At 35.5% G+C, this 13,142-nt stretch overlaps 1 protein-coding gene across 1 annotated transcript in view; it reads right to left on the bottom strand.

Moving 5' to 3' along the window:
* Nucleotides 1–13,142, bottom strand: part of Vps13B (vacuolar protein sorting 13B) — a 1,316,993-nt gene that overhangs the window by 825,714 nt on the left and 478,137 nt on the right. The gene's annotated exons all lie outside the window — the stretch shown is intronic.

The raw sequence follows: 13,142 nt of genomic DNA, 5'->3' as shown, positions 1-13,142 counted from the left end.
TTGCTAATAACACTGTGTTAAATTATTGTATTATACGTGTGTGAGATAGACTGAGTTATTCAGATGAAAGTAAAATGTGTATATTTCCTTAAATTATATAAATTGTTGGTGTGACACCTAAGTGTAGCAGAACAATAACAATCAACACATCTTCACTGGGGAGCTAAATTTGCATCATATTATTCAGTGTAATATTCATTAGATGTATTCTTCATTGAAGTTGAAAGACTTGCAGAAGGAGAGTGAAACTGATGAGCAAATAATAAATTTAGTTTAATCCTTTATCCCAGTGAAAGCAAACAAAGTTTGCACCTGAAAATATCTTCAGGACTGAATATGATGTTGTACTATCTTACGTGGGTAAGTAGTACAACACCAGGCAACTCGTAGCAAAGGTGGACCAAGCTAACATCACTCCTATCCTAGTATCTCGCATAATGCAAAACACATCTCCTTGCAGGTATGTATAATGTTATGCATTAAGAGATTGGCCACTACCCAGACCAGTTTCAACCTTTATTGAGGTCTCTTCAGTGGGAGCCAGGCAGAAGCAAGGTCATCTTTATCTATAGGAGTTGCCAAAAGGTTTGCCACCTTTTTTTTTTTATTAAATTACTCTGGATTTAGAGAAAGTTGTTGAAAGTTTATTTTTCACTTGGTTAGTCTAACCTAGTTAAACTAACTAGTTAACTAGGTTAGACTAACCTAGGTTAGTCTAATCTAGTGAAAAATAAACTTTCAACATCTTTCTCTAAATCCAGAGTAATTTAATAAAAAAAAAAGTGGCTAACCTTTTGGCAACTCCAATAGGTAAAGCTGACCTTGCTACTGCTTCTGCCTGATATCTCCAACTCTGGGCCTGGCTCCCACTGAAGAGACCTCAATAAAGGTCGAAACTAGTGGGTAGTGGCCAATCCCTTAATGCATAAGATTATACATATCTGCAAGGAGATGTGTTTTGCATTATGGGAGATACTGGATAGATGTGTTGGTATCTTGCTCCACCTTTGCTACGAGTTGCCTGGTGTTGTACTACTTACCCAGGTAAGATACTACAACATCATATTCAGTCCTGAAGATATTTTCAGGCGGAAACTTTGTTTGCTCTCACTGGGATAAAGGATTAAACTAAATTTATTATAGTCTAAACTAGTGAAAAATAAGCTTTCAACATCTTTCTCTAAAAATGATGAGCAAATGTGTAATAAATATTTTGAGAGGGAATGCAGAGAGAACAAATTACATGCAAGTGGTAGAGAGTATTCATAGAAGACCAGAAAATGTAAATATATGAATTATAATACCAAAAGTGCAGTGGCAGAAGCTCCAGAGAATGTAGAAGACCCGAATAAAGAAATAGTGTGCATGTAGTCCTTCAGAGGACAAAGTGCAAGATTGAAAGGCTGCAAAAACAGCAAGAGATTACATGAAACGATTGCAGAAAAAAATCAAGAGGACTCTAGCCAAAACGAAAACTGCAAAAATAAACAAGATAAAGAGCTACAAAATAAAAACTTATTGTTACATAGGCCATATATTTATAACGTACTTAAGTTCTTACAAATTGTCTACCGGTTTTGCTAGTAACTGAAGCTTTCTCAAGGCTTGCATAGTACAAAAAAAAGGTAAATGCAAAAAAGGTTTAAAAATACAAAGTACTGTTAGTATCTGTTAGGTAGCTAGGGTGACACGTTCGCGTGACATAACTACTCAGCATCATGAACACGTGTTACATGCAAATGCATAATATGATTATTCACGTACTGTAGCTCTGTTGAACTGAGGGGGTTAATACAGTACGCGAATAATCATATTACGCATTTGCATGTAACGCGTGTTCATGATGCTGAGTAGTTATGTCAAGCGAACGTGTCACCCTAGCTACCTAACAGATACTAATAGTACTTTGTATTTTTAACCTTTTTTTGTACTATGCAAGCCTTGAGAAAGGTAGTCAGTTACTAGCGAAACCGGTAGGTAATTTGTAAGAACTTAAGTACGTTATAAATATATGGTCTATGTAACAATAAGTCTTTATTTTGTAACACTTTATGACCAAAAACATGTATAATTTAACTAATAAAGAGCATTAGCAGATAATTTTTTATTGCAATTCTATGATAAGAGGAGTACTTCACAAAAGCACTATAAAATTGTATTTCCCTGGTGCAAAAATTAATAATATTAGTAATTCTGTAAGAATGCAGAAAGGGAAGGCGAAACAATTGATTGTTTTGGTTGGAATCAATGACCTGAGAGGTGAGAAGTATTGTACGAGAATGTGAGAGAGAGTTATTAGAAGAAGGGGAAAAAGAAGAGTGAGAAGGTAAAGTTTGTGAGTCTGCTGCCATGCTAATAGAAGCAAACTGAAAAGGAGGGTGATGATAGCTAATGAATCAGTATGCAGATTATAAAGAAAGAATGACGTAGAGTTTGTGGACTATGGCCTAAGTTTCATGGATGGAAAAATTTGTACAATGCTGTTAGACAGCACTTAAATGGATTTGGAGTTAGGTGTCTAGAAAGAGCTTTGTTCACTGAGAGTGTGAAAGGGCAGTCAGGAAAAACTAAAGAATTTAGGGAGGATGCAAATGAATGTGTATGTGAAGGCACCTATGAAGAAAAAATGTGGAATCCACTCTCTCAAGCAACAATATCAAATGGGGGTAGTCAATTCAGGATTTAAAGGTGTTTGGGTGAATAGAGGGATGATAGTGTCTATATACTAATGCTAGAAGCATCAGGAATAAGAGGGAGGAGTTTTTGGCATTTGTTATGGCAACTTTGCAGTTACAGCTACAGGCATTAGTGATACTTGGTTAATAGCAGATGATGTAGTTACAGGGATAGAATGTGATGGATTTAGTATTTTCAAGAAAGACAGAGTAGACAGAACAGGGGATGAGATATTGTTAATGATAACAGATTAATTGCAGAGTAGGAGTGAGTCATTTGGGCAGATGGCAGTTCTCTTGTGTTAATAAAGTGCGAGATTAAGGCAAATAAGACAAATATATATGGTTGTTGATATAGACCAGCTGGTGCAACCCATAATGTGGTAGACACACATCAGGCAGATTGGAATAATAAAAGGAAGTCAAGTAATTATTATGAGGGACTTTGAAGACATAAATAATTGGAAGGAAAAAACATCACATGGCAGGAGGGGAATAGAATAATTATGTGATGCAGAATGTCACAGAGGGGGATTTGGGGGAGGGGTAAGAGCCTATTGGATCCTGTTATATGAAGGCAATATAGCCACCTTAGTCACAGCCTTATATTGCCTTCATTTGAGGAAAGAGATCATGTGGTCTTCACTTTGGAGCTAGCAAAACGTTCAAATCAAGATAAGAAGGAGTATATGTGGAACTACAGACAGGTGATTGTGACACACTTAGGAGGCAGTTTGAAGCAGAACTATAGCAAAAAAATCTGCAGGGTAAGAATATTTGCAGTGCATGGGGAATAATCAAGGGATATCTGGAGGAAGCAATATATCCAAGATCAGAAGGGTAATTATGGCAATGATCAGGAGTTAGATGGATGAGCAATATCATTAAGCAAGAGTTGCAAAGAAAATGTAATGGAGGGTATATAATGAGAAAGGTGACCAGCATGGTAAGGAAGGCAAAATCAGATTATGAGAAGAAATCAGCTAAGCATGACAAAGCAAATCCCAAAGAATTATTTTGTTATGTGGCAAGTAGGAGGAAGAATGACTATGGAAGGATAACTTTAATGAGTGCAGATTGTAGAAAGCTAACAGAGACAGGCAAAATTATTCTGCTATCGAGTGACCATTGAGGGACTCAATGATATATACCCATTTGCTTGGGAATATATCATCGAGTGGATGATATATACCCAAGTGAAGATACTGTCATGCCACAAGTGACAGGGACTGATGTGAGAACAGAGGTTGATGAATCAGAGGTCCCAAGAGAGTGAAAAGACTGCAAAATAATTCCTGTGCATAAAGGAGGATCTAAGTCTGTGGTAGCAAATTATAGACCAATTAATATCTCAGGAGTGGCGGTAAAAGTACCAGAAAAGTTGGTCAAAAAGAGAATTCAGTACTGGGTGAATAAGAAGATGGTATCAGTATGGCTTTGGGTAGGGTCAGTCATGACTTAGTAATCTAATAACTTTTTATAATAGAGTGACAACTGAGTTGGATAAAGAGAATGGCTATATGATGATACTGCTGAATTTTGCAAAGAGTCTGACAGGATACCACATGAAACTCTGGTATGTAAACTGCAACAAATGGGAATGGATATGAAACTTGTGATATGGATAAAAGGGTGGATGCTAAACAGATATCAAAAAGTAGTATGTGGTAGAAGTAAGAGAGTTGAATTTTACAGAGCACACTGCTAAAGTAGCCAGAGTAGCTCTAGGGATTACTTGGTTATTGAAGAAGACACTAACAAGTCAGAAATAAGGGATTACTGAATTACTGTGCTCAGGTCTGGTTACTGGGGTTCTTGGAGATGAAGTGGTGGAGAGAATTCAGAGGCAAGTAATCAAGATGATTAGCAGTCTGTGGAATGCTTCCTATGAGAATAGACTGAGGATTTGCAGATTGCAAAACTTGGTTGATAGGCAAAAAAGGGGAATATGATGGAAATATTTAAGTTACTTACAATGATTTTATAGGACTGATGCAGGGAAAATGTTCCTGCACTTGGCTAGAGGGGTCAGAACAAGAGTCATGGATGGAAGTTTGGCAACAATGTGGTTAGCAAGAATGTGAAAACTAGATTTTTCACTTGGAGAGTGGTTAATGAATGGAATAGGTTGTCTGAGTCAGTTGTGAGTACTTTATCTGTTAATGGTTTCAAGGAGAGGTAGAAATATTGTGATGATAGTTTAGATCTCACATGATGAGTCTCAGGACTTCATGGAGGTGGCCATGCAATAATAATAATAATAATAACACTGAAAAGAACAGTGTGTAGGAAAGTTTTAAAAGGAACTGAAGCTGATCAGCTTTTAGAGGTGAACTATAGACTCAAATACACAAACATCATTCAAAAAAAATGAAAGCGTTTGAAAACAATAACCAAACCTTGTAGATTCAGTGGTAAAAAATTAAGGAAATATTGACTGATTCAGCCAGAGAAGTATGTGGTGAGGTTGTCTGTAAGGATAGAAAAATCAGAACTCCATGGTGGACTCTGGAAGTTAAAGAGGCAGTCAAGGAAACAAAGAAATCATATCGAAAGAGTGTATTCTCTTTGTACAATAAATGAGAGTAAAATGTGAGAAAGCAAAGCCATGTGTAAACTAGCTAAGCAAGTCATAGGACTTTGGTAAGAACATAGAAAATACATATCAGGAAGGTGGCAAAATATTCTGAAGGCTATTGAAAAAGCTTAGATATGGAGGAAAGAGTACAAGGAATCAGAGATGATAAAAGTGACATGAGCAACTGAAGATAAAAAATTCTAGATTTAAAGAATTCTGGAGTAATTACGTTGAAAGATTGCTAAGTGAACCATGCAGTGTCAGCATGATGGTAGAAAATACCCAGCATGAATGTAGTCAGGAATACATATCGATACTTGAAGTAGCCATTAAAAACTGAAACGTGGAAAGGTGGCTGGAGTAAATAAAATACAACCAGAAATGCTCAAATATGAAGGTATAAAAGTTTTATGGTGGCTGTACTGGATAATTCATAAGGACAGTCAAATTATGGATGATTAGTGCAGAGCTCTCATAGTCCCATCTATTAAAAAAGTGAAATAAAATGAATGTGAGAATTATAGAGGTATTTCCGTACTCAGTATTCCTGGTAAATTTATTCAAGTATACTTCACAAACTGCTAAGAAAAATTGAAAATTGTAGAAGGGAAGTTTGGTGAAGAACAAGCTGGATTCAGGCCAAATGGAGGTCGTCAGGATCAGATTTTCACTTTAAGACAAACAGTCGAGAAATCTTGGAAATTATCTTATATAAGTTTCATAAGTCTGGAAAAAGGCATATCACAAGTTGTCAAGAGAAAAGAGCTAATGCATAGTACAGTTATATGGTGTATGACAAGGGTGCACATTATCTATATGGATCACATTATGAAGGAAAGTGGTATTAAATCTGATACTGAAAATGGCAATGATGTTAATCTTAGCTCTTTACTTTATGCAGATAATGTTATACTATTATTATATGACATCTCCAGGGAGTCCAAAGACTCATCGACGGAGGGTATCCCACTCCACAACTCAGTCCATCATTCTGAACCACAACTACTTTCATCATCACACACCAATGCCATCTACTGCCGACCACCACCACTAGTATTTTCACAGACAATCGCAAACATCCATGCTCATGGCAGGATTCGAACCCGCAGCCTTTTGGCTGGAAAGTGGATATGCTAACCACTCAGCAAGATTCCCTGAGTAATTTGAATAACTGTTGTAATAAATTTGGTATGAAAATCAGCACCAAAAAGAAAAAACAATAAAAATAGACAATGAAAACATATCCTGAATGGAGAACAAGTAAAACATTTCAGCTATTTAGGCACAATTTTAGTGAAGATGGCAAATTAAACATGGAAATAGATAACAGAATTAGTAAAGCTGATATGGTAGAAAGTCAACTGAATAAATTTATTATGGAATAAGAAAGAAATTAGTTAAAATTAGCTGTATATAAGACAATGTTCAAATCAGTTTTAACTTACTGATCTGAGAGCTGGGTTAGAAATAAAGCACTTGATCATAGACTGGAGACAACAGATAGTTCTGAGAAAGATTAGGGGAGTGTGCAGATGGCATTTATGGCAGTACTGTAAAAAAATAAAAAAAAAAGAGAATATTAGGAAAGAATTTGCATTGTTAGCATTCAGGAATGTATTATCAGAGCTAATCTCAAATAATACAGTCACTTCGACAGAATGAGAGAATAGAGATCAGCAAAAGAAGTTTGGTCAGTTTGGCAGGGAAAAAGACAGGTGGATTTATACAGTAAAAAAGTGCCAATCCATCTCCATCTGTTATCTTGACAGATAACAGATTAATTTGGAAGAAAATTGTTGATTGGAAGTTAGTAATGGTATAACGTTTTTCTTGTAATATTATCATAATATCCTATACACCTCCTGAGAGTACATATCAGGAATTTGATGATGAAAGTTTTCTGCACATGACCCTTTGCGAGTCTGACTTAGATTTGCTGATGATCTTTTTTTTTTTTTTTTTTTTTTGCAGCTGTTGAATACTACCATATAGGTTGAGTGGGATGCCAGAGTTTTGTTTCAAGCTACAATATGTTGAATTCTTTTCTTGAACTACCCTGGAGTAACTGTTGTTATTCCTCTTTGTCAGCAAAAACAGTAGTCAGCCTGAGAAAAGGAACAGTAAATGATAGTAGATGGAATAGTAGGAACATAAAGGAACATGTCCCACAGACCAATTTGCCTATATGGTATGATAGCATAACATAATCAAATATGATACGAGCTGAGGCATCACTTGGTTAAACAAGTTGCTACCTGTTTTCATTAGGGAAAGATCAGTTACTGAATCTTGACAGAATTGAAGATCAACAACTCCAATGCATAAGGAATCAATGGGGAAAAAACAAAAGAGAAAAGAAAGAAAGAAAAAGTGGAACAACGAAAATTACAGAAATACCATGTCAACATAATTTGTGTTACAAAAGACTAAAACAGATAAGATATTGCTAAATAATGATAACTATAAGATGTTATACTTAGGCAATAGTGATTAGAAAAAAAAAGGAGTAGCTTTAACATTCAACACTAAATATGAAGATAAATGGCAGGCAGTTTCGAAATGCAAATGAGAAATTCTTTGAAACATTAAAGGCAGCTAAAAACCAAAAGACCCTCATTCTGATCCACCGTTTCCTCGTCCCAGATGAGGGATGGTTCTGTACACAGTAATCCAGATGCGGTCTTCTCAAATTTTTTTATAAAGAGGGGTAACAATGTCTTTATTCCTCTTTCAGTGTGTTCTTCACCAAGCAATTTTATGAGCAACTTTGACCACTTTTCCAATATGCTTTCTGAACATTAATTCCCTATCTGGTACCACTTCCACATCTCTGGCCTCAACAATTTTCTGGAGTCCAGTTCCATCAGTGTGTACACAGCTTGTATTTTTTTCATTCCAATTACAGAGCCTTACAATTTTCCACATTAAGTGGAAAATTGTAAGGCGTCCAATTATGCTTTTCTCATACCATCAGTAGTCTATTTAAATCATTCTGCAGGATTGTCCCATCAATTTAATTATTAGACTAGTCCAGTGCTTCTTTTTTGATAGAAAATAGGTGCCGGTATTCATTTTTTGCTAGCAGGAAAAAATGAAGTTTTAATGGATATGAAAAGAAAACAAACAGACAAAAAAAAATACCTATATTGTTACTTCATAGTGTGATAATGTTCCTTCTTTCTTAAAAACAGTAGCTTGCTATCTACTTTCACCAAAACAGGAAACTTCAAGACAACTTTTCTAGTCTGAATTCTTTCCATGCAGTTACATAATGCACATCCTAACAGGACCATCATAACCATTAAGAAAGTAAGGTAATGCCCAGGAGAGAGCTTAAAGAGCAGCAAAATCTGGCAAAATTGTATCCCAATTAAAAGATCTTTTAAAAAATACATATTTTCTTGAATTTAGTGGCAGCATATACCATAACAATGGTTCTGCATACAAGTCTCTCTTATTTTGATAATTTAGCCAGGTATACTTCACACAGAAGTCATTTTGAATCAACAGTCCAGCAACTTGGCCATTTTATTAATGTCAGTCATTCCTTGCTGTTGGATGCTATCATCATGAATAAAAATGATCTTTCATACAGTCTCTGTAGTTAACTCTTCACTCATTTTCTCACATTTTTAATTTCTTAACTGTGGAAGGAATAAAGAAACTAGTAATCCTTTTCATTTTTTTACTTTACAGTTCAAGATATTTTTTTTTGTATTACTTCTTAGATGAACAGAGCATCTGCTAACGTTGAATGAAACCTAGTAAAATGATTTACTTAATACATTTGTGAGGATAAGGGACAAATCAACTCCTGTTGTACAGACAGGACACCTGAATTTATAGTGCATATCTGGTAATGGTTGTTTAGTACTAGAATGAAAATGACCCTATATAGTGAAACACATTTGCCCATACAAACACCATACTGCATAGATGCAAGCAAAACAAAGTAGTTTATTTTTTAATTATTATTATTATAGCACTATGAATAGTACACAGACAATGTATACTGTATTTAGTGAAAAATAGAATAATTAAAGTATTTAGTATAATCAAAACTCAAACAAAGTAAAAGTTTTACTGTAGCACTAAAATATGGTACCTGCTTGAGGTACAACTTGCATGAAACTCAGCCTGGTGTAAACATGTTAATAACATAAACATGAAAATAATTTAAAATTCTAAAAATACTTATAGCAAATATCTTATCAATAAGCATAGTAAAAATGTAAATTTCATTCATATAGCTAAGTGTATTAGAATACTAGATAAATGTGTAAAAAATAAGTGAATATTACAAATGTGTATATGTACCCATCTATGTCCCTCATTACTGTTTAATAGAGGTGCCAGTATGCCATACCATCCCAAAAAATGCATTGCTCTATCCAATCCTGCAGGAGCAAACCAAATATTTCCCTTAAAATCATTTCCAATATCATTAATGTACATATTAAATAGTGACAGTCCAGGTAAAGAGTCCTGTGGTACAGCACTAGTAAATCTGCCTTCTCCTGAACCTCCCGGAGATTTATACAGTGATTTATCAATTATCTGGCCTTCAAATGAATGAACCTTCAATTAATCAATCCTTGAATGGGTTAGTGCCACATGACTTCTGGTACAGCACCATATAACCATATCTTCAGTTATCCAATTCTTCAATTATGCCTGGACAATTGCTCTGCAGTTGACGTTGAATAATTCGGGGTGGGGGTCTACTGTGGTACTCTTTAATATCTGTCTATCAGATGCTGATTATTCATACCAAGTATGAATATCATGAATAATTATCCATAATTATTTATATGAGGTATTCATATCATCAGCTTCTTAATAATGTTAATGACATCAAAATACCATACTGCTTAGGCACACATCCTTGCAACATTACTTGCTGTGATTTCATTATGAAAATCTCAACACTTGTATGTTACATTATTTCACAGCCTTGGCTATGAAATGTTCTTTGTGGAGAGTTTCTTGGCGATGTTCTTTCTGGAGAGTTTACCTTACAAAGATAGGAGAGACTTGTTACTGAAAAGTCCTTATAAAGGTTTTCTGTATCAATGAAAACAAGTGTCAAGAGAATAAATAATAAGTCTCATAATGGAATATATATATATATATATTCCTTTATATGAAGGATTAAAACCTAGCTTATAAAATTGCTTGGTATCTTTAATATATATATATATATATATATATAGATAGATATTAAACCTTGACCATTTTGTTTAATTTGAGTCTCGGGTCTGGGTTAGTCCAGAGGGGGTGGAAAGAGGGGAAAATAGTTCCACTGCATAATGGAGGTTCCAAGACTGCTGTTGTAAATTACCGACCGATTAGAATATCAGGAATCGTTGTAAAGGTCTTGGAGAAATTAGTTAAGAGAAAAGTTAAGGGATACTGTATGGGGGACAACATGGTTTTGTGAAGGGTAGATCATGCCTCACTAACTTGATCACGTTTTATAACAAAGTGACAGCTGAACTGGATAAGGGTAATACAGTGATTCTACTGGACCTTGCTAAGGTCTTTGACAGGATACCACATGGAATTCTAATCAGTAAACTACAGTATATGGGGATGGATATAGGGTTGGTGAGATAGATAGGAGGGTGGTTGATGGAGAGATATCAGAGAATGGTTTATTCAGGAGTAGAGTCCAAAAGATGGCTTGTGACTAGTGGTGTGCCGCAGGGTTCTGTTCTTGGATCACTACTTTTCAATTTGTTCACTAACGATATAGGAAAGGATCTGAGAGGAAGTGTTCACTTGTTTGCTGATGATGAAAAGTTGGGTAGGGCAATAGTGAGTGCACAGGATGTCAAAATTTTGCAAGATGATTTGGATAGTGTGAAGGACTGCGCTAAGGAAAATGGATGTCGATTTAATGTAGCAAAGTGTAAGGTTATGCATTTTGAGGTGAAAAGATTAGCAGCAGTATACTGGTGGAACTATACTCCAGGAGATTGGTGAGGCTAGCGATTTGGGAGTGTTGGTGGATAGAGAGTTGAAGTTTAGGCGGTCCACTGCAAAAGTGGCTAAACAGCTCATCAAATCACTTGGTTGCTGAAAAATACTTTAGCAAGCAGACACAAACAAGTTATTGTTCCTCTGTATCGAGCCTTGATAAGACCCCATCTCTGGCGCCCATCTAGACTATGTGCACAGTAGTCTAGATGAGCACCAGGGTTTCTTATTGATGGGGAGGAGGTGGAGAGGATCCAGAGACAAGTGACCAACATGACAGCAGGTCTATGGAATGAACCTTATGAGAACAGGCTGAAGATTTGTGTGTTGCAAAAATTATTTGATAGGCGGAAAAGGGGTGATATGATTGAGACATTGAAATAACTGAAGGATTCATATAAGATTAATTCAGAGGATATTTTTGAGAATAGGACTGGTGGTGGGAGGACTAGGGGCCATACATGGAAAATGGGCAAGAATGTGGTTAGCAAGGGTGTTAGAGCTAGGTTTTTTACTTAGAGAGTGGTGAATGAGTGGAATAAGCTGCCAGAGTCTATTGTGGGTGCTATGACTGTGAATGAGTTCAAGACGAGGTATGATAGATACTGTGATTAATTCAGAGGATATTTTTGAGAATAGGACTGGTGGTGGGAGGACTAGGGGCCATACATGGAAAATGGGCAAGAATGTGGTTAGCAAGGGTGTTAGAGCTAGGTTTTTTACTTAGAGAGTGGTGAATGAGTGGAATAAGCTGCCAGAGTCTATTGTGGGTGCTATGACTGTGAATGAGTTCAAGACGAGGTATGATAGATACTGTGTGAATGTCGAATAGTTGTTCTTGACATGATGTTAGGGCCTCCCTTGATGAGTCTGTCGACTCCTTGGAGTTGGCCGAAATAATAATAATAATATGCAAACTGAACAAGAATACCCCCAACACAGACCCCTTCAACACACCACTAGTGACCCTACTCCTTCAAGACAGACACTACACCCATACACAACTTTCTGATACCTATTTTACAGCCAGTCACCTATCCAACTCGCTAGTCTGTCATCCAATCCCATTCCTTTCAGTTTATTTAACAGCTTGTCATGTGAATCTATTAAAATCTTTTGCAAAATCTAAATATACAACTGTATATGTATCAACATTGTTCAAGACATTTGACACCTTGTTATAGTAAAGTGGTGTTCAACTTTTTTTACTATGCGAGCTACTTTTCTATAACACGTTATTCGGCGACCTACTCTCTTATATAGATCACGTTCCCCCAACCTGACATTTGATTACGCACAAATAAATGACTACAAATAAACAAAAACCAAAAACTTTATATGTGTATTTAAAAATTTATTTATCACTTTTAATTATTTTAATTCAACAAAAAAAACAACAAATACATTGGAATAAAATATTTATTTCTCTATTTTGGAAAACCAAAGTTAGAAAAAACAACAGATAGATTACAAACTCACAAGTTACAGGAAATGCTGGTTGATTTAAAAAAAAAAAAAAAAAGTTAATGTGAAATTTAGCATTGTTTGGATCTTGCAATATTTTCATAGTCAAGTTGATATGAAGAAGTGGCCAATCGCAGACAATCACCCAAATGATCATTTGTAATTTGGTTTCTTAATGGATTTTTTATGATGATCATATTTGAAAAAGCGGATTTGACAAGTATGTCGATCCAATACACGACAGAATTTTTGCGCAATATCAGTTAATATTGGGAATTTTTCATGTGCATATTTCCAAATGACTTCTTGATTTAATGATTTTAAATGTAAACTATTCTGAATGTTTATTATCTCAAGTTCTACTTCAGCTTGGTTAATATCAAACAGCCCACTAATTTTATTTGAAATTTCTGTGATGTTCAAGTTTTCTTGAAATGGATTATTGA

This window comes from Typopeltis vanoorti, chromosome 17, assembly GCF_054136105.1.
Source record: "Typopeltis vanoorti isolate ZY-2024b chromosome 17, IOZ_Tvanoo_1.0, whole genome shotgun sequence".
NCBI classification, from domain to species: Eukaryota; Metazoa; Arthropoda; class Arachnida; order Uropygi; family Thelyphonidae; genus Typopeltis; species Typopeltis vanoorti.
The sequence above is the reverse complement of the archived record's forward strand: the minus strand, read 5'-3'. Positions and strand labels throughout refer to the sequence as shown.